Below are 24858 nucleotides of genomic sequence, written 5' to 3'. Positions count from 1 at the left end.
GTGAAGCAAGTGTTAGTGAGGTGACGGGAGGTCTGAGACTAAAAAGGAGGCCTGATCTTGTAAGTCACAAAAGCCATTGTAGGACATTTAGCTTTTATTTTGAGAATGGTAGGAAGCTATTGGACAGCTTTGAGCCAGAGAGTGATGTACGACTTTTATTTTAAAGGGGTCATTCTTTATGTTGTGTTGAAAACAGTCTGCGTAGTGGTACAGAAGAAAGCTCGAAGTTAGAAAACTATCACTATTATCCAAGTAAGAAATGATGGAGGCTGAGACTGTGGTTTTAAAAATAGAGAGGTCAAAAGTTGTTGATTAAACATATATAGAGATGGGTGAATCACTGAATTCTCTGAAGATTAGATATTGAGTATAAGAGAGAGAGAATGGAGTCAAGGACAACTCAAGGTTTTTTCTTGAGAACTGGGAATGTGTACTTACCATTTATATCATTATGGAGGAGACAATTGAGCACATTGGAGATGGTGGAAGATCAGAAATTAATTTTGAATATGTCTAAGTCTAAAAAGTCTATTAGACAACCAACTGAAGATGTCAAGTAGACAGATTTGAAATTTACGAACCAGGCTGGAATTCATTTCACATGCATAGCTTTATATTACAATTTTACAACTTTCTCAACTTATAGAGAAGTTTTATATATTACATGGTGACCACTTTTTTTTTCCTCAAATAAGCTGATATTTTAGTTTAAGTCTAGTTTCCCTCTACTTTCAGACCTCATTTTCCCCAAATCTTCTCTTTTCTGATACAGTTGCTTTTTTAACTATTACCTTTTATAGAAGCTCTCCACTGACCACCCTGGTTAAAACTGCAGCCCCTTCCCCACCCCCATATAAACCTCTTCCCCTCTCTGTTTTTGTCCCTAACACCTCCTTTCACTATCTGACATACTACATCTTTGTTGGTTTAATATGTCTACTATACAGTAAATTCAATGAAGGCAACAATTTTAATCTTTTTTCCCATGATATATTCCCCAAACTTAAGTGCTGGGCACATAATAAATATGCTATATAAATATTTACTGAGTGAATAAGTGGATGAATGATGTTGGCCATAAGTGTGTTTTGGGAAAAGAAACGTGCAAAAAACTGGGGAGGAGGGGAACTGTTTCGGATACAGCATTTATATTCAGCCAATAAAAGTTTGTCTGCATGATAAATAACATAATTCTTGCTTTTCAAAACTAGTGTTTTAATAGATAATTACCCAAACAATAGTCATTTGGAAAATTTTTTTGAGGCTAAAGTGTTCAGGTGATTCTTTGCCTTCTCGAGTTTATAGGTGTTTGTGATGAACATGTGGCTACAAAGTACTGCCCTTTATCCCATTCTTTTAATTGTTGTCATCGAAAAAATCCTATTTCTTTTAATGCTGAAAATTTGACGTATCTAAATTAAATAATTCTGAATGATTAGTCTCTGGTGAAATATGATATATGTGCTTACTTCTTTTCCTATGTGTATAGGAAAAGAACAAAAAAACAACGTGTATCAAGTAATGGTTAAGGTAGTAAAAAAAAAAAAGAGCTCAAAAGCAGAATTGATATTCTAAAAATTACCTTTGCATGCTGAAGTACCTCAATATATAGCTTGGGTTTTTTGGGGTTTTTTAAATATTATTTAATTTTTTTATACAGCAGGTTCTTATTAGTTATCTATTTTATACATATTAGTGTATATATGTCAATTTCAGTCTCCCAATTCATCCCGCCATCACCACCCTCCCCCGCCCACCCCACTTTCCTCCCTTGGTGTCCATACGTTTGTCCTCTACATCTGTGTCTCTATTTCTGCCTTGCAAACCAGTTCATCTGTACCATTTTTCTAGATTTTTCTAGATTCCACATATATGCACTAATATATGATATTTGGTTTTCTCTTTCTGACGTACTTCACTCTCTATGGCAGTCTCTAGGTCCCTCTACATCTCTACAAATGCCCCAGTTTCATTCCTTTTTATGGCTGAGTAATATTCCATTGTATATATGTACCATATCTTCTTTATCCATTCATCTGTTGATGGACAACTTAGGTTGCTTCCATGTACGGGCTATTGTAAATAGTACTGCAATGAACATTGGGGTGCATGTGTCTTTTTGAATTAATGGTTTTCTCTAGGTATATGCCCAGTAGTGGGATTGCTGGGTCATATGGTAATTCTATTTTTAGTTTTTTAAGGAACCTCCATACTGTTCTCCATAGTGGCTGTACCTTCAATTTACATTCCCACCAACAGTGCAAGAGGGTTCCCTTTTCTCCACACCCTCTCCAGCATTTGTTGTTTGTAGATTTTCTGATGATGCCCATTCTAACCAGTATGTGGTAGTGCCTCACTGTAGTTTTGATTTGCATTTCTCTAATAATTAGTGATGTTGAGCATCTTTTCATATGCCTCTTGGCCATCTGTATGTCTTCTTTGGAGAAATGTCTCTTTAGGTCTTCTGCCCATTTTTTGTAAATCTTGTGTGTTTATATGCATATTTTTAATCAGTGAGTGATTATTAACCCACCTTTATTTTTTTTAAATAAACTTAAACATGTTTTTCTTATAATGAGGTATACTGGCTGTATTTCTTATAATGAGGTATGTATATGTATATTTGTGTATGTGTATATATATATATGGCTTGGTTAAAATCACATGTAAATATGAATGGGCATAGAACACAAATATTTCCCCTGGTGTGGAGTCATCAGCTCTATAAAGCTCATGTACTTGTGAGAAACAAATGTTTTTAAAAATGTCATCCTCAGGCACATCTCCTCCTTTCTGATTCTAATACAATTTAGAGAGAGAGAACACAATTTCTGGAGTCAAACTCCCAAGTTTAAATCCTGATTCTGCCACTTATAACTGTTGATATTCAGCAAGGTACTTAAATCCTCTGTGTCTCAGTTTGCTTAGTTTTTAGATGGATCTATTCACATCATAGGGTTATTGTGAAGCTTATGAGTTAATATTTGTACAATGTGATGCATAGTTAACTGCTCAAACTTAAGTGACTATCATGATCATGATCATCACCACCAATACCACTATCATTGTCACCTTCATCATCATCATTATCATCATCATTTGTTGAATGGTTTCACATTTATGACACCTCTGCTAATTCTGCAGATTGGCAACATTCACTTTACTGTTTAGTCCTCTTCAGATTTTCCAGAACATTTGTGAAGAGAACCAGCCTGATTGGCAAAGCTAAATAAAGTCCCTCCTATATACCTTTGCATGGATCTTCTCATGGGTTTGTAGTTAATTTATAGATAGGTAGCCCTTGAATCAAGGTAGATGGCCTAGCCTGGTCTACTTTTCAAGCTGTGTATGAAAATAAAATGAGGTCTATGTTGTTTTTTGAGTGGAAGGTGATAGAGGAAATCAGGCTGTAAGTGGATATTGGGTGCATTAGATATTAAGATAGACACACAAAATATAATAGTACCACACCAGACTGTTACCAAGGAAGGTAAGAGTCATCTGCATCCAAGAAATGTTCACGAAGTGCTTGCCTATATGATTCATAGTCCTGGGTCACTTAGACCTTGCAATCTAAGATATAGCAATTGAAATGTGTAGAGGGGATATGTAGTCAGCAGAATAGAAATGTGAAGACATCACCACCTGGCAAACAAAATTTTCACCTTCCACACTAATAATGGCCAGTGTACTGTACAAGTAGAGAACTTGAGTAAGTTCTAGAAGTTTATGACTTGAGAATGTACAGCTGTCTGTCTAGGCTAGGTAGACACAGTGAGATACTCAAATTTTTCCTCATCAGTCCAAGGGATGGTCACATAAAGTGTAAATTATGTGTTTCCAAAGCAACAAGTTGGAAGGTTTTGATCTCTCTGCTCTTCAACTACTATCAGCCCATCTTTGAAATTTAAAGTGACAGAACTACTTTAGTCTTCTCTCCTAGTTCTTAGGCTTCACTGGAGATAAGAGGTCCAAACTGTGCAGTGCAAAATCCTGGGTGCAGAGGAGAGTAAAGTATCTAGGTGGCAACAGAGTTTTTTATAGTTTCAATTGACTTGAAGGTTAGAATTTTAAAAGAAAGGAAAGTCTTCTAAAATTAGCAGCAAAACATATGTACCTTTTTAATAGCTCTTTTTAAAATTGTGAATGACATTGATCTTTACTAGCTTTCTGATGGAACTTTGAAGTTTTACACATTCCTAAAATTGAATTTAATAATGTCAATTTAACAAATTCCTTCAATTTCCTGTTGTACTAAAGTTGCATGCCTATTCCTCTTTCATAGCTATGTGATTCTGAATAAGCAAGTCTTCTATTGCCTACTAAATTAAGAAGAAATGATATACTTGAAATTAGAAAAATGTGACTTATAGGAGATCAGGATCATAGAATTGGTAGGTACCTGAAGTATACTTTTAGGGAAGTTGGAATTAACACAGCCTTCCATGGAGGAGTCACTGTGACATGAAGCTATCCTCCCAGTTTTAAAACATTTCCAAATTTATTATCAAATTATACTTTTATCTGTAAAATACATGAGTATACCTTAGGCATCACAGTTGCCTATTCTGATGATGATGATGATGATAACAGTAAAAACAACAGTTATTTAATTAATGCTTAGTATGTAGCAGGTACTTTGTTAAATTTTCTCCACAACTACCCTCTGAAGTAGATATTACTATTCCCACTTCAAAAACATAGAAAAAGAGACACAGAGAGTTTGTGCAAGTACCCAGTATCCTGTAGTATGAGGTGACACAGCTGAGGCTGACCCAGGTGTGTCTGCCTCAGGGATCTGCCTGTGCCCTGGTATTCCCTCTGTACAACACAACCCCCCTCCCTGCAGTCCAGGCTTTAATGGGACTGTGTGAATGAAACCTGTCTCCATACTCCTGGCAAAATGTGCTAGATTTATGGGAAACTGCGACTGATTTGCAAGTGCAAGTTTGGCGTAAAGTCTCGTTTAAAATGGCAGTTTTGAAATCGAGCTGCGTAGAAGCAGAACCAGGGCGGTTATTACACCTGCTGCCCACATCCATCTGCTTGCAATTGTGTAGCCATGCATGTCGCATTAAATTAGTGTAGTTATGTGAAATGATGAAGTTAGAAACTACTGTTACTGAAATTTCCTAAAATTATGTAAAATGATGTGATAGAGAAAAGGGATTTTATTTGCAAAGCGTAGTTTCTGAAAATATGCAGAACTCCCTTGGTTCCATTTGCTTTCATTTTTATGAGGCCCTAAGAGGTAAATAAAAGAGCTCTGGTTTTACAGCCACCTTCTTCACTAGGGTGGATGTCGGCTCCTTTAACTAGTGACTGTATGACTCTTAGTAATTTATTTATTTCTTTGAGATTCTGATTCCTTATATTTCAATTTAGATAATACCTATCCTGAAGCATTGTAATAAGAAAGAATGTTTGTAAAGGATCTAGTCAGTGATAGAAACATAGTACATGCTTGACACAGGATCAGTCTTATTAAAATATAGTGTTTGTGAAATACAGTCATGTCTAATCATACGGGACTCATATATTCGTGCAGTGAATTAAAAACAACCCTCTAAGTCAAGGTGAACCAGAGTCGGTTAATAAAACAAGAGTTTGTATTTTAATTTTCAGGGAAGAAACAGAGAAATAGGCATAAAGAATGGGAATGGATGCAAGGAAGGCAAGAAGGAAAGGAGGAGGGAAGGAAGGAAGGAATTATCTTGGGGTATGGAGAGCGCTCTATTTACCAAGAGTGATAGTGTGCAATGAACTGCAGAATATGACTAACACAATCTGTACTAGATAAAAAAGTAAATACTTATTTTTGTAACTTTGGGATGCTAAAGGACTTTCTAACTATGATACCAAGATAGGAAAAAAAAAAGACAAAGGAAAAAATAATTTGAAAAAGAATAGGTACATGTATATGTACAACTGAATCACTTTGCTGTACACCTGAAACACATTATTAATCAACTATACTCCAATATAAAAATTTTAAAAATCTATATACTAAACAAAGAACAAGTATATTACAATAAAAATGGAGAATCCAAAAAAAAAAAAAAAGAAAAGAAAAAGAAAATGCAGGCAAACTTTTACTCCTGAGAACACAAAATAAAGTAAAATAAACCAAAACAAATAAACAAAATAAAATCACGTCTGAAAAACTATTAAAAGAGAAACATCAAATTTGGGAGATAAGCACAATTTATGTAAGAAAGTGTTTGTATATAAACAGATTCTCACCCTTCACCCCCACCAACAGAAAATTGGGCAGAGTTCCTGAACAGGATATTCACAAAGAATCCATGCACATTTTTTTTTACAACTTTATTGGAGTATAATTGCTTCACAATGGTGTGTTAGTTTCTGCTTTATAACAAAGTGAATCAGTTATACATATACATCTATTCCCATATCCCTTCCCTCTTGCGTCTCCCTCTCTCCCACCCTCCCTATCCCACCCCTCCAGGCGATCACAAAGCACTAAGCTGATCTCCCTGTGCTATGCGGCTGCTTCCCACTAGCTATCTACCTTATGTTTGGTAGTGTATATATGCCCATGTCTCTCTCTTGCTTTGTCACAGCTTACCCTTCCCCCCCCCGCATATCCTCAAGTCCATTCTCAAGTAGGTCTGTGTCTTTATTCCTGTTTTACCCCGAGGTTCTTCATGACCTTTATTTTTTTCTTAAATTCCATATATATGTGTTAGCATATGGTATTTGTCTTTCACTTTCTGACTTACTTCACTCTGTATGACAGGCTCTAGGTCTATCCACCTCATTACAAATAGCTCAATTTCGTTTCTTTTTATGGCTGAGTAATATTCCATTTTATATATGTGCCACATCTTCTTTATCCATTCATCCGATGATGGACACTCAGGTTGTTTCCGTCTCTGGGCTATTGTAAATAGAGCTGCAATGAACATTTTGGTACATGCACATTTAAAGTAAGCATGTAAACAGTTGTTCCATCTCATCAGAAGTTACAGAAATGCAAACAAAAACAAACATGAAAAACTATCTCCTTGTCTTTTTTTTATGCAAAAATAAAAAAAATGTTGATATCTGGACAGAAAGATATCTTGGAAAGTAGACACAACACAGTTTGTGGGGATATTTATTAGGGTAAATTTTCTGGAGGGAAATTAGAAATTATATATTAAAAATCTTTACAGAATTGATTTATCTTCTGAAATTTTTCCTCCAGATACATTTGGAGAAATGTAGAAAGATATCTCTCACAGTCTACTCAATACACATATATACATACAGATATACAAACATATGTACCTACCTATCTCCATGTATACATACATATATACAGAAATGGAAAACCCCTGATAACCATTACAGACATGTAAAAAGATGATACTAGATCTGTATGGTGGATAAGAGAGATTTAAAGTTGCGATGAAACTGCATTTTACAAATATTTAAATACTTTATATAAAAATGTTAAATAAATAACAGAAAAGCATACAAGGTAAGATCCCATTTTGTAATTTAATTTGTAGAAATAATCACATGTATGTGTACTATTCAAGGGTAGTCACTGAAATTTCATTTTCAAAATATTTGGTATATGAAAAAGTATTTTATAAATAAAATTTAAAAGTCAACCATACTATTTACAGTTTAATTCATAATTTTATACACCCATAATGTCCAAATAAACTTAAGGAAAAAAAAAAGAAGCTGCCTATAGTTTTACTAACGAGAGGGAATCATGGTTATAAATTCATTCTATTTTCCCAATCTTTAAGAAGTTACATTAATAAAAAGTATATGCTCTTTTACTGAATATTTAATGAAACATGTGTTATTAAAACCTGGCAAAATATTATTTTACCTCCCAGTAAAAAATAACACCACCTCCTAATCGACTCTAATGTGTTGATGTTTAGATACCAGCTAGTAAGCAACTGGGATCTATGTCAAAGTGATAGACCTGAAGTTTAGTGACCAATGTTTCAGTCTGGTCCTAACTGGTAGAGTAGAACTTTACCACTGCAGTTCTATTGCTAAATTTTTATTGTTAAGAATGATTGTAAGCAAAATACAAATTAAAAGACATACAAGCTCACCAGGTATCACTGGCTCCTCAATCTGACCAGCACATCAGGATCAGTCAGAGCCAGCATCCACTGACCCTTGGGGAAAACATTAGTGTAAGGCAGAGCTTCTTAACTGTTGTACTGATGGCACTGGGGGTCAGATACTTCTTTGTTGTGTGGAGTTGTCCTATGCACTGTAAGATGTTTAGCAGCATCTCTGGCTTCTACCCAGTTGATGCCAGTACCACTCCACCTTGGCTGTGATAGCCGAAAACATCTCAAGAGATTGCCAATACAATAAGGTGGGGTGGGAGAAAGGTAACACCAACCATAGTATCAGTTGTTCTTTCTGAGAAAAGCTTGTCTTTTTCGATTGGGTCCTTCTGATTTTTTTTTAATGTTAAAAATACTCTTTTTTTAAAAAATAAAATAATAGTGATAGTGGATGGTAAGTCTTTTGCGTTAAAGTTTTTCTTCCCCCACCATTTTTTTTTGTTTTGAATGTGTGTATATGCAGATATTTGTTTGTGTTTTATGGCCTTACTTGGAAAAATAGAATAATTTACAATATGTTTTCCCCCCCACTTAAAACTAATTTACAGGCCTGTGCAATCCCGTACTTGAGTACCTTTGGCAAAAAGCATTCTGTTTCATCTTTTACTTTGAAAATGTTTCTAAATACTATAGATTTTGTTTGTGAGCTGTTTACATTGAGGCTGCAGTAGAAATGGTTCTTCCAAATACCCTGGAGTTTTACCATTGAAAGTCTGACTCACTGAGCCCTTAATTTTATTATCTGCTTGTGCTTGTCCATAAGCACAGCTTCATCTACATCCTGTCTCAGTGCTAAGTTAGGCTCACACGTCAGATGCTGCCTCTTGAGCAGAGTCTCGTTTCTAGTTCCCGAATGGAGTTTTAATTGGAAAAACATTGTATGCTGCTAAATGCCTTCCTAATCCAGAGATTTGCCTCTCCAAATTCACATTCAGTAGACAGGAAGAATTATGTTTTGTATGTTTAACTTTGGTGTGTGTTCTGACCATATGAATTTAGCTTGTATACTTTCAATGTATTGTTAGGGCTGCTGACGTGGAACACATATTACTATTAACTCTGTGTTTTCATTTTGCAGCAGCAAAGGAGTTTTAACCATTTTGAATCTCAGACATGTAAAATAATTTTTTTGGAACTGCATGAAAGAAAGGAATTGAAATACCTACATTTTGTATAGAGGGAAGAGGTCTTTAATTGATATCTAACAATGTAATACGGGAAGAAGTAGACATATTGAGCCTTGTGGTAATTGGAGAATTATGGATATTATTGGTAGTGTAATGATAAGCATAAATATGTAAAATAAGCTTGCTGTTTTTAGCCCTTAAGCTTAGATTCAACCAGTTCCCAAAGAATCTAAGTTTAAGTGCTAAAATCAGCACACTTAGATTCTTTGAGAACTGTTGGAATAACATACCAACATTGTGACTCAGAACACTCTCCATATTCTCTTTCTTTTTTTTCAATTGATAATAAAATTTTAAAAAATAAACAAGAAAAATGTAAACAGTAAAGTTATCCTATAATTAAGGAAAGAAATTACTCAAAAACTTCATTATTAACTCATCACACCGACAAGCTGTACTTTATTCCAGGTACACTTGAAATGTACTCTGAGAATTATTATGGTCCAAGTGATTGGATAATAACTGGTTAAATTATAACAACAGGCACAAGTTCTCAGTTTCTTAAATGGAAAACTCATGTTGGGACTAAATGATTTGTCCAAAGTAGGTCAACCATTTAATGAGAGACCCACCTCAGTGCTTTCTCTATTACCACATTTCCCCTGCTTACCACTATCCATCTGCCCTTCCTCCCCACTGACTTCTCCCAGTCATTTATTTCTCACTAACATACTCATTTTGTTACTAACACTGAATTAAAACACAATCTTAAAGCTTTCAAATGAATATCTCATTTTATTTTTGCTTGGTAAATCTTTTTATTTATTTAGTTAGTTAGTTAGTTAGTTAGTTAGTTTTTATACAGCAGGTTCTTATTAGTCATCAATTTTATATACATCAGGGTATACATGTCAATCCCAATCGCCCAATTCATCACACCACCACCCACAGCCCCACATGGCTTTCCCCCCTTGGTGTCCATACGTTTCTTCTCTACATCTGTGCCTCAGTTTCTGCCCTGCAAACCAGTTCATCTGTACCGTTTTTCTAGGTTCCACATATATGTGTTAATATACGATATTTGTTTTTCTCTTTCTAACTTACTACACTCTGTATGACAGTCTCTAAATCCATCCACGTCTCAACAAATGACCCAATTTCATTCCCTTTTATGGCTGGGTAATATTCCATTGTATATATGTACCATATCTTCTTTATCCATTTGTCTCTCGATGGGCATTTAGGTTGCTTCCATTACCTGGCTATTGTAAATAGTGCTGCAATGAACATTGGGGTGCATGTGTCTTTTTGAATTATGGTTTCCTCTGGGTATATGCCCAATAGTGAGATTGCTGGATCATATGGTAATTCTATTTTTAGTTTTTTAAGGAACTTCCATACTGTTCTCCATAGTGGCTGTATCAATTTACATTCCCACCAACAGTGCAAGAGGGTTCCCTTTTCTCCACACCCTCTCCAGCATTTGTTGTTTCTAGATTTTCTGATGATGCCCATTCTAACTGGTGTGAGGTGATACCCCATTGTAGTTTTGTTTTGCATTTCTCTAATATTTAGTGCTGTTGAGCAGCTTTTCATGTGCTTCTTGGCCATCTGTATGTCTTCTTTGGAGAAATGTCTATTTAGGTCTTCTGCCCATTTTTGGATTGGGTTGTTTGTTTTTTTAATATTGAGCTGCATGAGCTGTTTATATATTTTGGAGATTAATCCTTTGTCTGTTGATTCATTTGCAAATATTTTCTCCCATTCTGAGGGTTGTCTTTTCATCTTATTTATGGTTTCCTTTGCTGTGCAAAAGGTTTCATTAGGTCCCATTTGTCTAGTTTTGTTTTTATTTCCATTACTCTAGGAGGTGGATAAAAAAGGATCTTGCTGTGATTTATGTCAAAGAGTGTTCTTCCTATGTTTTCCTCTAAGTGTTTTATAGTGTCCTGTCTTACATTTAGGTCTCTAATCCATTTTAAGTTTATTTTTGTGTATGGTGTTAGGGAGTGTTCTAATATCATTCTTTTACATGTAGCTGTCCAGTTCTCCCAGCACCACTTATTGAAGAGACTCTCTTCTCCATTGTATATCCTCTCCTCCCTTGTCATAGATTAGTTGACCATAGGTGCATGAGTTTATCCCTGGGCTTTCTATCTTGTTCCATTGATCTATATTTCTGTTTTTGTGTCAGTACCATATTTTCTTGATTACTGTAGCTTTGTAGTATAGTCTGAAGTCAGGGAGTCTGATTCCTCCAGCTCTGTTTTTTTCCCTCAAGACTGCTTTGGCTATTCAGAGTCTTTTGTATCTCCATACAAATTTTAGACTTTTTGTTCTTGTTCTGTAACAAATGCTGTTGGTAATTTGATAGGGATTGCATTGAATACGTAGATTGCTTTGGGTAGTATAGTCATTTTCACAATATTGATTCTTCCATTCCAAGAACATGGTATATCTCTCCATCTGTTTGTATCATCTTTAATTTCTTTCATTAGTGTCTTATAGTTTTCTGCCTAGAGGTCTTTTGTCTCCCTAGGTAGGTTTATTCCTAGGTATTTTATTCTTTTTGTTGAAATGGTAAATGAGAGTGTTTCCTTCATTTCTCTTTCAGATTTTTCATCATTAGTGTATAGGAATGCAAGAGATTTCTGTGCATTAATTTTGTATCCTGCAACTTTACCAGATTCATTGATTAACTCTAGTAGTTTTCTGGTGGCATCTTGAGTTATTTGTAGTGAGGTGAGTGGACCTAGAGTCTCTCATATAGAGGTAAATAAGTCAGAAAGAGAAAAACAAATATTGTATGCTAACACATATATATGAAATCTAAAAAAAAAAAAAGGTGGTTCTGAAGAACCTATTGTCAGGACAGGAATAAAGACGTAGACATAGAGAATGGACTTGAGGACACAGGGTGGTGGACGGGTAGCTGAGGTGAAGTGAGAGGGTAGCATGGACTTATATATACTACCAAATGTAAAACAGATAGCTAGTGGGAAGCAGCTGCATAGCACAGGTAGATCACCTTGGTGCTCTGTGACCACCTAGAGGGGTGGGATAGGGATGGTGGGAGGGAGACGCAAGAGGGAGGGGATATGGGGTTATATGTATACATATAGCTGATTCACTTTGTTGTACAACAGAAACTAACACACCATTGTAAAGCAATTATACTCCAATAAACATGTTTAAAAAAAAAGAGATCAGATTTATTGTTACAAGAGGTGGGGGTTTGGGGAAAGAGAATGGGATGAAAGTGGTCAAAAGGTACAAACTTCCAGTTACAAGATAAATAAGTACTAGGGATGTAACGTATAACATGATTAATTAACATTGTTGAATGAAAGTTGTTAAGACAGTAAGTCCTAAGAATTCTCATCACAAGGGAAAAATATTTCTTTCTTTATATTTTAGTTTGTATCTGTATGAGATGATTGATGTTCATTAAGCTTATTGTCATCATTGTTTCATGATGTATGTAAGTCAATCATTATGTTTTATACCTCAGACTTGTACAGTGTTTTATGTGAATTATATATCAGTATAACTGGAAGGAAAGTAACAAACTTAAAAAGAAAGTACATTGGTCTCTTCTGAAGGCTCACTCACGTTCCTAATATCAGTCAATTTGAGAAAAAATGGGTGCTCAGGGAGCTGGAATAGAAAAATCCTTTCTCTCTGGGACTTGGTCACCTATGATAATATTTGGGACACAATGATGTCCAATAAGGTGCCTATGCGGTCAGCAGTGGATACTGAAATGACTTGCTCAGTATAGAGGGTGAGTAATAACTGGGATGGAATAATAAGCCATTTTTAGATGTCTCTTTACCAAGACCATGTTACTCTTAATCTGACTGTTATTTCTTATTTCTAATATTTTATATAATGTTGTTATATATATATAATACAGTCTTATGTTAGCTGGCCAGAGGTAGTTAAGAGAAATTTTATTTGTCCACACAAGCAAGATGCTAGTAGGAAGTATGTAGGAAGAGGCACTCTGGCCCTCAAGTGAAACCAAGGATATGGTGGCAGTGGTATTTAAGAAAAAAAATACCCAGTGGAGCAGTGGATGAATGTAAGGAAGAGTAGCACAGGTTGCTTTTTCCAGCTGCCTTACTCTCACAAATTTTCTCTTGGCAGGAACAATCTGGACCACATTTTATTTTATTGTGGTATGAAAGCCCACTTAAACATTCTAAATCATAACTTGGTTGTCATTTAATGATGATATTCTAGCTTCAAGATTTGGGAAAGGTTTCTTTAAGGAATGATGATGTTATCCAAAAATAGGTGGACTTTTTACAGCTTCTCAGCTTATAAGTAAATGTTCTGATTTTGCTTTGTTGGGAATCTAGAATCTTAGGATAATAATTTCTTTTATTGAAATTGAAAGAATCAAGTTATTTAAAGTATAAAACAAAAACAGAAACAATTTATGCATCTCCCACACCCCTCCACCTCTGGCAGGCATCAATCTGTTATCTGTATCTATGAGGTTTATTAAAAAATAGTTTTAGATTTCACATATAAGAGAGATCATATGGTATTTGTCTTTTCTCTGTCTTATTTCACTTAGCATAATGTCCACAAGTTCCATCCATGTTGCTGCAAATTTCCTTCTAGAGAAGGAAATAGAGGAGGATTTCCTTCTCTATTTTTATGGCTGAAAAAGATTCCATTTTCATACATATATATTTATATACCACATTTTCTTTAGTCATTCATCCATCAAGTTTTTTCCATATCTTGGCTATTGTAAATAATGCTGCACTGATCATGGGGGTGCACATACCTTTTGAGTTAGTGTTTTTGATTCTTCAGATAAATAACCAAAAGTGGAATTGATGAATTGTATGGTTGTTCTCTTTTTAATTACTTGAGGCCCCTCGATATTGTTTTCAAAAGTGGCTGCACCAATTTACATCCCTACCAACAGTGCACAAGTGTTCCCTTTTCTCTGCCTCCTCATCAACACTTATTATTTCTAGTCTTCTTGATAATTGCACTTCTAACAGATTTGAGGTGATATCTCATTGTGATTTTTATTTGCAGTTCCCTGATGATTAAAGATGTACAGCATATTTTCATGTACCTGTTAGCAATCTATGACTTCTTTGAGAAAATGTCTATTCAGATCTTCTGCTCATTTTTTAACCAGATTGTTTGTATTTTTACTATTTACTTGTATGAGTTCTCTAGATATTTTGGATGTTAGCCCCTTATCTGATATATGACTTTCAAATATTTTCACCCATTCAGTACATTGCCTTTTCATTTTGTAGATGGTTTCCTTTGCTATACAGAAGCTTTTTAGTTTGATGTAGTCCCACTTGTTTATTTTAAATTTTGTTGTTTTTGCTTTTGTGTCAGGTTTTAAAATGTCATTCCAAGACCTATGTTCAGGAGCTTACTGCTTTTGTTTTCTTCTAGATTTATGGTTTCAGGTCTTAGTTCAAGTCTTTAATCCATTTTGAGTTATTTTTTGTGTATGCTGTAAGATAGTGTTCCATATTCATTCTTTTGTGTGTTGTTATCCAATTTTCCCAACACCATTTATTGAAGAGACTGTTCTTTCCCCACTGTATATTCTTGGCTCCTTTGTTTACATTAATTGACTGTATATGCATGGATTTCTGGACTCTGTATTTTGTTCCACTGAACTACATGTCTGCTTCTATATCAATACCATACTCTTTTAGCTACTACAGCTTTGTAATATAGTTTGAAATCATGGAGCATAATGCCTCCAGTTTTGTTCTTCTTCCTTAAGATTGCTTTCACTATTGAGGGTCTTATAGGATTCCATACAAATTTTAGGATTATTTGTTCTATTTCTGTGAAAAATGCCATTGGAATTTTGATAAGGGTTGCACTGAATCTGTATAATGTTTTGGACATTATAGGAATTTTAACAATATTAATTCTTCCAATTCATGATCATGAAATATCTTACCATTTATTTGTATCTCTTTCAAGTTCTATCATTAATATCTTATAATTTTCAATATACAATTCTTTCACACACACCCCCGGTTAAATTTATTCCTAGTACTTTTATTATTTTTGATGCAGTTGTAAATGAGATTGTTTTCTTAATTTCTCTTTCTGATATTATTATTAGTTTATAGAAATGCAACAGATTTTTGTGTGTTAATTTTTATCCTACAACTTTACTGAGTCTATTAGCGTAACAATTTTTTGATGGAGTTTTGAGGGTTTTCTACATCTAATATCTTGTCATCTGAAATAGTGACAGTTTTACGTCTTTCATTCCAATTTGAATGTCTTTTTTTTTTCTTTTTCTTGCCTAATTGATCCAGGTAGGAATTCCAATACTATCTTGAATAAAAGTGGTGAAAGTGATCATTCTTGTTCCTGATCTTAGAGGAAAAGCTTTCAGCTTTTCACAGTTGAGAGCGATGTTAGCCATGGGCTTGTCTTATATGACCTTTATCATGTTGAGATACAGTCCCTCTATTCATGCTTTATTGAGAGTTTTTTTTGTCTTAAATGAATGTTGAATTCTGTCAAAAGCTTTTTCTACAGCTACTGATATGATCATAAAACTTTTATCCTTCATTTTGTTAATGTGTTGTTTCACATTTGAGGATGTTGAACTATCCTTGTGTCCTGGGAATAAATTCCTATTTGGGTTAATAATTTCATGTTTATTTTTGCCCTCACTTCTTTTTACTTCCTCAAGAAAAGAACTCTAGCAAGGAAAAAAAATATTTTAATAATTTCAGACTTTCTTTTAGAGAAAGGATTCTTTCTTCAGGAATATATACTGTGCAGTGCTGGAAGATGAGGTTCTGAGGTGTGAATAGATATCAGACAATATTTTAAAAGTTTGCTTAAAAATATACAGTATTTTGTTTTTGTAGGAGAACACATAGGAGAGAAAAGGGCAAACTAAGAAGATGACCCTTAAAAGAAAGGTGACCACTAAAAAATAAATTCTCATGTGCTTTCTGAAGTATGTTTGGCCATTGGGATGTACATTTTTCATTGTTTTAAGTTTTATTTTGAATTAGTTTTAGAATTATAGAAAAGTTACAGTTATAATACAGAGAGTTCCCATATACCCTTCACCCAGTTTCTCCTAATGTTGCCATCTGGCATAACTAAGGTCAGCTTGTCGAAACTAAGAAATGAACATTGGTATTATACTACTAGCTAAAGTATACACTTCATCAATTTTTCCACTAACATTTTTTTTTTTTGTTCTAAGATTAAAGCCAAGATTGTATTTGGTTGTCAAATCTCCTAGTCTCCTATAAACTATGCCAATTCCTTAACTTTCTTTGTCTTTTATGACCTTGATACTTGGTACAGATCAGGTACTTTACAGACTATCCCTTAATTTGGATTTGTCTGATGTTTTTCTCATGATTATATTATATTCTGTGTCCATCAAATCAGGAGGTACAAGATGTCAATATGTTACATTTCTTGTGATGTTGGCCTTTATCACTTGGCTAAAGTGTTGGTTGTTAGCTCTCTCCACTATAAATTTATGATAATTTTTTCTTTGTAATTAATAAATATCTTGGAAAAAATGATTTAGGCTATCCAAATCTTATTCTCAAGTGTATATCTACTAATTTTAATGTTCATCACTTAATCTAACCACAGATATTACAGTGATGTTTGCCTAAGTCATTTTTTATATCCTTATTTCTTCTGAATTTATTATTTAGAATTAAAAGGAAGAGCTGCCCCTTCTCTCACATTATTTATTCAGTTTATTTCTGTCACAGTTGGTTCCTGCATATTTATTGTATTCTGTGGATTTAACCCTATTTTGTTGACCAGTTGTCCCACCTTTGCTACTGGAAGCTTTTAGAGTTTGGCTCCTGTTTCTTTTTTCTTATTTATTTATTTATTTATTTACTTACTTACTTACTCACTTACTTACTTACTTATGGCTGTGTTGGGTCTTCATTTCTGTGCGAGGGCTTTCTCCAGTTGTGGCGAGCAGGGGCCACTCTTCATTGCAGTGCGCAGGCCTCTCACTGTTGTGGCCTCTCCCGTTGCGGAGCACAGGCTCCAGACACACAGGCTCAGTAGTTGTGGCTCACGGGCTTAGTTGTTCCGCGGCATGTGGGATCTTCCCAGACCAAGGCTCAAACCCGTGTCCCCTGCATTGGCAGGCAGATTCTTAACCACTGCACCACCAGGGAAGCCCCTTGGCTCCTGTTTCTTTTTAATGTGTCCTCTCTGATATTTTTTGAGGAATTGCTTACTTTTTGGTATCATAAGATGATCCAAGCTCAACCAGTTTGTCAACTCTTTTAACTAAATTCATCTTACCAATGTCCAATGGCACCTGCCCAAGACAAGCAAGCGTTTGCTAGGACTTCTTCCAGCAGGCACCTGACTCCCCCTAACCTTCAGGTTAGTTGGTTGCCTTGTGACCTCTAAACAAGAAGACCTTATTGTTCATTCCAGATTGACTAAGCTTTAGACAGGTTTCTTCCTAACTATAGGTCACTGACTTTCCTTTTTTTAGACCATGCACTTTAGAAAACTTGTAAATTCTTCCTCTGTCCCTTTGAAATGCAAATATTCTCCCAGCATCTTGCCAGGTTTACAATTCAGGGATATTTTTCACAAGGACCTGGGAGCTACCCCTTTGAAATGTAATAATCAAGAAAGATAGTGTGTCTTATCTACCAGCCTCTGCTGGATAGTAGGAGCCAAACTTTAATAAACATCATTACCAAACATAGATGGTCTAACCACATTGACCAACTCCCCTTTAATGTCCTCTAATGCTTTTCTGCTAGCTCACCTCAGTGCTTAAAAACTCTCCCAACTTTTGTTTCAGCAGAGTTGAGTTCAGTCTCTCTCCCCTATGCAATACTCTTGAATAAATTTTTCCTTGCTTGTTTAATTTAGCCAGTGCAATTTTTCATTGACATCTCTGATAGGTTAAAAAAAGGGTCATGAACTTTTAGTTTTTCTGACTTGTCCTTTTTAATGTGGAAACAGTGTTTTCTCCAATTTTCTAAATATTCAGATAAAAACAAGATATATTATAATTTTAAGATATTTTCATTCCCACTTTGTGAAAATCCCATATTACCCCTAAACAATTTCACAATTTTTTCATTACACAAATATGTATATGGATGATTTTTAAACAGTTTAAAAATGTTGGGGCACTATAACATAGTGAGAAGGGAATAGTCATGGAAGGTTAGTCTCAAGTGAAAGGAACAGATCAGTAAGGGCAGAAATGCAGAGTAGAAAGGTGGTCAATGGGGATGTAAGTCCTCAGTAATTTATAGTGCTCTTAGAGAGGGAATTTTGAATTTTCAAAGAATGTATGATAAGGAGTTTGACAATTTCTTTTTAAATATGGAAACTTCAGCTAACTGTGGATCAGAATAGAAAAAATGGACAGTTACCCAATAATGTAGTCACAAAACAATATTTGTGAATTTTCTAAATTAATATATGTTTTTCTTTTTAAAATACCTAGCAAGTGTTAAATAGGTTACAAATTATAACTGCTCACTTTTCTTTGGGGATTACATATCCTATATTCAACTGACATTAATCTAATGAGATTTTTTAAATTTACCATGTATATATGATGACAGGCATTATCAGCCTATTTATATAGATCATAAACATGGCACTATATAAAATCATAATAATATAGACATATATAAACATAATATACGGACAATTATTTGCAATTCTATACTACATTCCTCAGATTGTTATTCTATCAAGAAAAATGTTGTTAGAAAGATAAGGTGTTCAGATTTCCATAAACTATTGGGAGGAAATCTGTTAATTATATTCAGTTATACATTTAATACATGTGTAATTTTATAAAATTATATTCATTACAAAAGTATAATTAAGAAGGAATTGGGATTTCCCTGGTAGTCCAGTGGTTAAGACTTCACCTTCCACTGCAGGGGGTGTGGGTTCAATCCCTGGTTGGGGACCTAAGATCCCACATGACTTACAGCCAAAAAACCAAAGCATAAAACAGAAGCAGTATTGTAACAAATTCAATAAAAACTTAAAAATGGTCCACATAAAAAAAAAACTTTAAAAAAAAAGAAGGAACTATGCTAACTATCAGTAGAGATGTAGAATTTTTTCTCAAATTATACCTATTTTAGTGGTATATTATTCATATACCTTGTCAGGATTTTATGTTTGAAAAAAATTTTAATTAATTATAAACAAACATTAAATATTACACCATCAAAGATATATGAAAACTATATTTAGTAAAACACTTGTTTTCCTGGAACTGTTATAGAACAAATTATTTTGGACAAAGATACATTTTTAACTTCAAAAATAACATCTACTTGAATTTGTCTTCAAATTGTATTCCATGCAATTTAACTTACCAACTAAAATATTCCAAATATAATTTGATATTTTCTGGACACAGAGATTTTAAGTTCCTTGAGAGCAGGAATGGTGCTATATAACTTCCATGCAGTAGAAAATCAGTAAATGCTGGGTGGTGATGTGGTAGATGACTCATTGTCAGTATTATGACCAAACATAACTGTACTATGCCATAATACAGTGATAGGATGGAGGTGTCCTGATATGAGCAGGAAAGTTTATTCATAAACTGAAAGACCCCAGTTATCTGAGCTTTCTGTCTCTTCTTTGATAGATTTTATTTTCCTTCCTTGGGATCAGACTAGCACTCTTCCTCTCTACTTCCAGTTTACTGTAAAGTGGGCATGGAATTCAGGTAACTAAATTTATATAAATTGTGTGCAAAGTAAAATATGCTAGGCTCTGAGTCACATCGTAAAGGCAGACTTGTGATCAAAATGAATGGGCTTCTAAAACATGATTGAGTTTCTCACAGCCTTTATAATATTTACTTATTGAATTGTTCCTTTTTTATGTGTAGCTGTGTAATTTCAAAACATGAGTATTTCTATTTTTTCCATCTTGGCAACACCCAAGACAAAAAGTGTTACAAAAACCTAGAACGAAGATCTAAAGAAAACATGATGCAATTGAATTTAAATTAATCTAAATCCTTGCAATGTTTAGATTAAAAAATATATATGGAACCATTTAGATAAGAATACTCATATAAGTTTGTTAAAGTATGCCTTTCCAATTGAGAAAGTCTACTTTGGATGACAACTTATAATAGCCTACCTGTTTTGGTGAGAAAGGAACCAGAGGAAAGATGTTAAAGGCTTATTGTTAACCCTATAGCTAAAATATGTAGTGCAAAAACTATATGGCCATGGTAGGGTCACATCTGTCAAAATGATTGGGATTCTCATGTCAGATTTTTGGTACCTCCTCCCACCAGCACCACTTTTTTGAGCCTCCATGTAGATCACCAACTCTGAGTTAGCAACCTTTCTTTTTAGAGAAAGGTTGATGCTATAGCCACATTTATTTAAATTTCAATCATATGATATACACCAAGATTCTGAGTGAACTTGTTTCCTATGGGTTTTCAGCCACACTAATCTATGTGAGGATTACTTTTGCAGGTCATGAATCTCATTCAGTTTTGGTTTTTACTGGTAAAATTTACTTATCTCTTAGCACCAGAGAACTCAGAACTGAGCCTTCAGGTATGTCCAAGGAGAGGCTGAAGCATCTTCAGGGATATGACAGACAGAATGGTATTTTAGGTTAAGAGAATAGATTATATGGCCTATAAAATACCTAATACCATGACAAAATAAGAAAATAGAAAATATTATCTGTTTTCCAAGCTTTTAAAATTTTTTCAAATAATTCTTTAAAATTGTTAATTTTATTTCATTTCATTTACATTTTATTTTATATATTGATTTATTTTTTCAATTAAAATGTATAAAAAAAATTTAACCCTCATAGAATATGCATGCATATTTCCATGATCTAGATATAGTAATTGTAACATACTTCCAGAGTCATAGTTGCTTTTTATTTCTGAACCACTTCAGAATGATCTACAACACCATAGCATTTTATGCCTAAATATTTCAGCCAGTGTCTCCTAAAATAATGGGTATGATCTTATATAACCACAATATTGTTATCACATGGAAGAAAATTAACAATCACTTCTTAATATTTCCTAATATTCTGTCTATATTCAGATTTCTCCATTTGTCTTCCAAATGCCTTTTACAGCTTTATTTTCTCCTAGAACCAGTACACAAGTTGGTTTACAAATAATATATGACTAATTTTTTTCAAAACTAACATTTAACCGTAGTGCTAAAAACTATGTTGTAAATGAAACCATAAACAAGGAGGTATTATGTAAAAGGAAAAAAATATTGGAGGAGGTCTTCTTCATTTATAGGAGACATGTATATGTTCCCTAGATACCTCATTTCCATGACTGTAAAAGGTAAATATTAAAAATATCAACCCTATATTATTATTATTTAAATGGTATAATTTTTCAAAAGTGCTTAGCAAAGTGACTGGCATGTGGGGAGCATGAACAAATGTTAATTACCATTATTATTATTACCATTAGAAAATAAGCAATTAATCAAGTAATGCAAGCCCAGAGATAAACCCACGCACCTATGGTCAACCAATCTATGACAGAGGAGGCAAGGATATACAATGGAGAAAAGACACTATCTTCAATAAGTGGTGCTGGGAGAACTGGACAGCTACATGTAAAAGAATGATATTAGAACACTCCCTAACACCATACACAAAAATAAACTCAAAATGGATTCAAGACCTAAATGTAAGAACGGACACTATAAAACTGTTAGAGGAAAACATAGGAAGACCACTCTTTGACATAAATCACAGCAAGATCTTTTTTTATCCACCTCCTAGAGTAATGGAAATAAAAACAAAAATAAACAAATGGGACCAAATGAAACTTAAAAGTTTATGCACAGCAAAGGAAACTACAAACAAGACGAAAAGACAACCCTCAGAATGGGAGAAAATATTTGCAAATGAATCAACAGACAAAGGATTAATCTCCAAAATATATAAACAGCTCATGCAGGTCAATATTAAAAAAACAAACAACCCTATCCAAAAATGGGCAGAAGACCTAAATAGACATTTCTCCAAAGAAGACATACAGATGGCCAAGAAGCACATGAAAAGCTGCTCAACATCACTAATTAATAGAGAAATGCAAATCAAAACTACAATGGGGTATCACCTCACACCAGTTAGAATGGGCATCATCAGAAAATGTACAAACAACAAGTGGTGGAGAGGGTGTGGAGAAAAGGGAACCCTCTTGCACTGCTGGTGGCAATGTAAATTGATGCAGCCACTATGGAGAACAGTATGGAGGTTCCTTAAAGAACTAAAAACAGAATTACCATATGATCCAGCAATCCCACTACTGGACATATACCCAGAGAAAACCATATTTCAAAAAGACACATGCACCCCAGTGTTCATTGCAGCACTATTTACAACAGCCAGGACATGGAAGCAACCTAAATGCCTATCAACAGATGAATGGATAAAGAAGATATGGTACATATATACAATGGAATATTACTCAGCCATAAAAAGGAACAAAACTGAGTCATTTGTTGAGATGTGGATGGATCTAGAGACTGTCATACAGAGTGAAGTAAGTCAGAAAGAGTAAAACAAATATTGTATATTAACGCATATATGTGGAACCTAGAAAAATGGTACAGATGAACTGGTTTGCAGGGCACAAACTGAGACACAGATGCAGAGAACAAACGTATGGACACCAAGGGGGGAAAGTGACGGTGGGGGGGCGGGATGTGTGTGTGTGTTGAATTGGGAGATTGGGATTGACATGTATACACTAATATGTGTGTGTGTGTGTGTGTTGAATTGGGAGATTGGGATTGACATGTATACACTAATATGTATAAAATGGATAAGTAATAAGAACCTGCTGTATAAAAAATAAATAAAATTTTAAAAATTAAAAAAAATTAAAAAGTATTGCAGGTTTATTTAGTATGAGAAAAAAAAGAAAATAGGCAATCAATCAAGACTAATGATTTAATACTGTGTTTCAACCCAGCCCCTGAAGCCTATAAGGTTTTATAATAAAATGAGATAGTTTTATAGCTGATAGGAATCTGTGAGTGTAACCCACAAGGTTTTAAGAGTGCTATTTTTGACAGATGGGGAAGCTGAAAGCTTTTTAAAGCTAATATATTTATAAATTTGATTTAAAGGACTCCATATAAAAATGTAGAAATGTATATTATTCCTTAAAGCAGAGTCCAATTTTAATCCCTAAATATCATATTAAAATATTATGGAAAACTATCTCTAATGAATTCTCATGAATATGTTTGAAATCGCAATTTAGTATGCTTAAAAAATCAGTTCAAAAACCATTTTTTATAAATTTGTTCTCCCAATTTTAATTAAGTTGAATTTCTGCCAGCAGCACTTTAGATTTTCTAAACTCCACTGAAATGTTCTACTGCTTATGTTTTTTTTTTTTTTTTGCAGTACGGGGGCCTCTCACTGTTGTGGCCTCTCCTGTTGCGGAGCACAGGCTCCGGATGTGGAGGCTCAGCGCCCATGGCTCACGGGCCCAGCCACTCCACGGCATGTGGGATCTTCCCGGACCGGGGCACGAACCCGTGTCCCCTGCATCGCCAGGCGGGCTCTCAACCACTGCGCCACCAGGGAAGCCCTTATGTTTTTGATATATTAAAAACATGTCCATTCCCAAATGCCTCTGGGCTTATTTAAAAAATTATAAATGCTATTATTAAATTAGGTATACTCTGAAGGTAAGAACAAGAATTCCCCTTTTAGTAATATTTAACCAATATGCATACACCAGACATATATTTTAAAAGTTTATAAAACATTTCATTTTGAATGTTGAGTTCTAGCTATCCACCCACATGAGTAATACTAATTGATTAGGAATTCCCTAATATTTATAAAAACTAGTAATTGTGGCTTACTTATTAATAAAATACTATTTCTGTGTTCCATCCAGGTTTATGGATAGGGAATGTAACAAAGTAATATGATTTACTTAAGAATTCAATTTTCATGTAAAAGTTATAGCAAAAAAATAAGTTATAGCTAAGTAAAGCAGAACATTTTTGTGGGAAGAGAAAACTATTAATAATGGCAACAGGTGGATTTATGTACCAAATCTGCCATTAACCAGCTGGGTAATATTTTTCAAGACATTTCTCTTCCCTGGAACTCAGTTTCCTTATCTGTAAAATAAGCAATTTTGATTCTAGAGCTCCTGAAAATAAGGTAATTATAGTGAGCTTCTATTACCATATAGTTTATTGCTTATAGAATGTATTCACTCAAAATATACTACTTGATCTCTACCTAAACTCTATGAGGTAGCTAAGTGAATATTTTTAACTGTCCTTTCCCATAATGTTGTAGAAAGTCTTGGAGGCCAGGCTATCATATTTATATACATTAATCGTAAGCACCATTTACTAAGTCCCTAATGTATTCTAGGTATCACTATTTACAGACATAACTCTAATTGTCAGAAAACCCCTAATAAGATTGTCATTATTTAATATGTGCCGAAACTTGGGTCTAGGATGGTTACATTACTATCTAAAAAGCTAGTACTTGGCAGAGCTGGAGTTTGAATGGAGGTCTGTATGACAACATTTTTT

General features: G+C 34.3%; 1 protein-coding gene across 1 annotated transcript in view; it reads left to right on the top strand.

Moving 5' to 3' along the window:
- Positions 1-24858, top strand: part of CTNNA3 (catenin alpha 3) — a gene marked incomplete at both ends in the record, with an annotated part of 1638358 nt that overhangs the window by 1473628 nt on the left and 139872 nt on the right.

The sequence above is a fragment of the Hyperoodon ampullatus genome, assembly GCF_949752795.1.
Source record: "Hyperoodon ampullatus genome assembly, chromosome: 1".
Lineage (NCBI taxonomy): Eukaryota > Metazoa > Chordata > Mammalia > Artiodactyla > Ziphiidae > Hyperoodon > Hyperoodon ampullatus.
The sequence above is the reverse complement of the archived record's forward strand: the minus strand, read 5'-3'. Positions and strand labels throughout refer to the sequence as shown.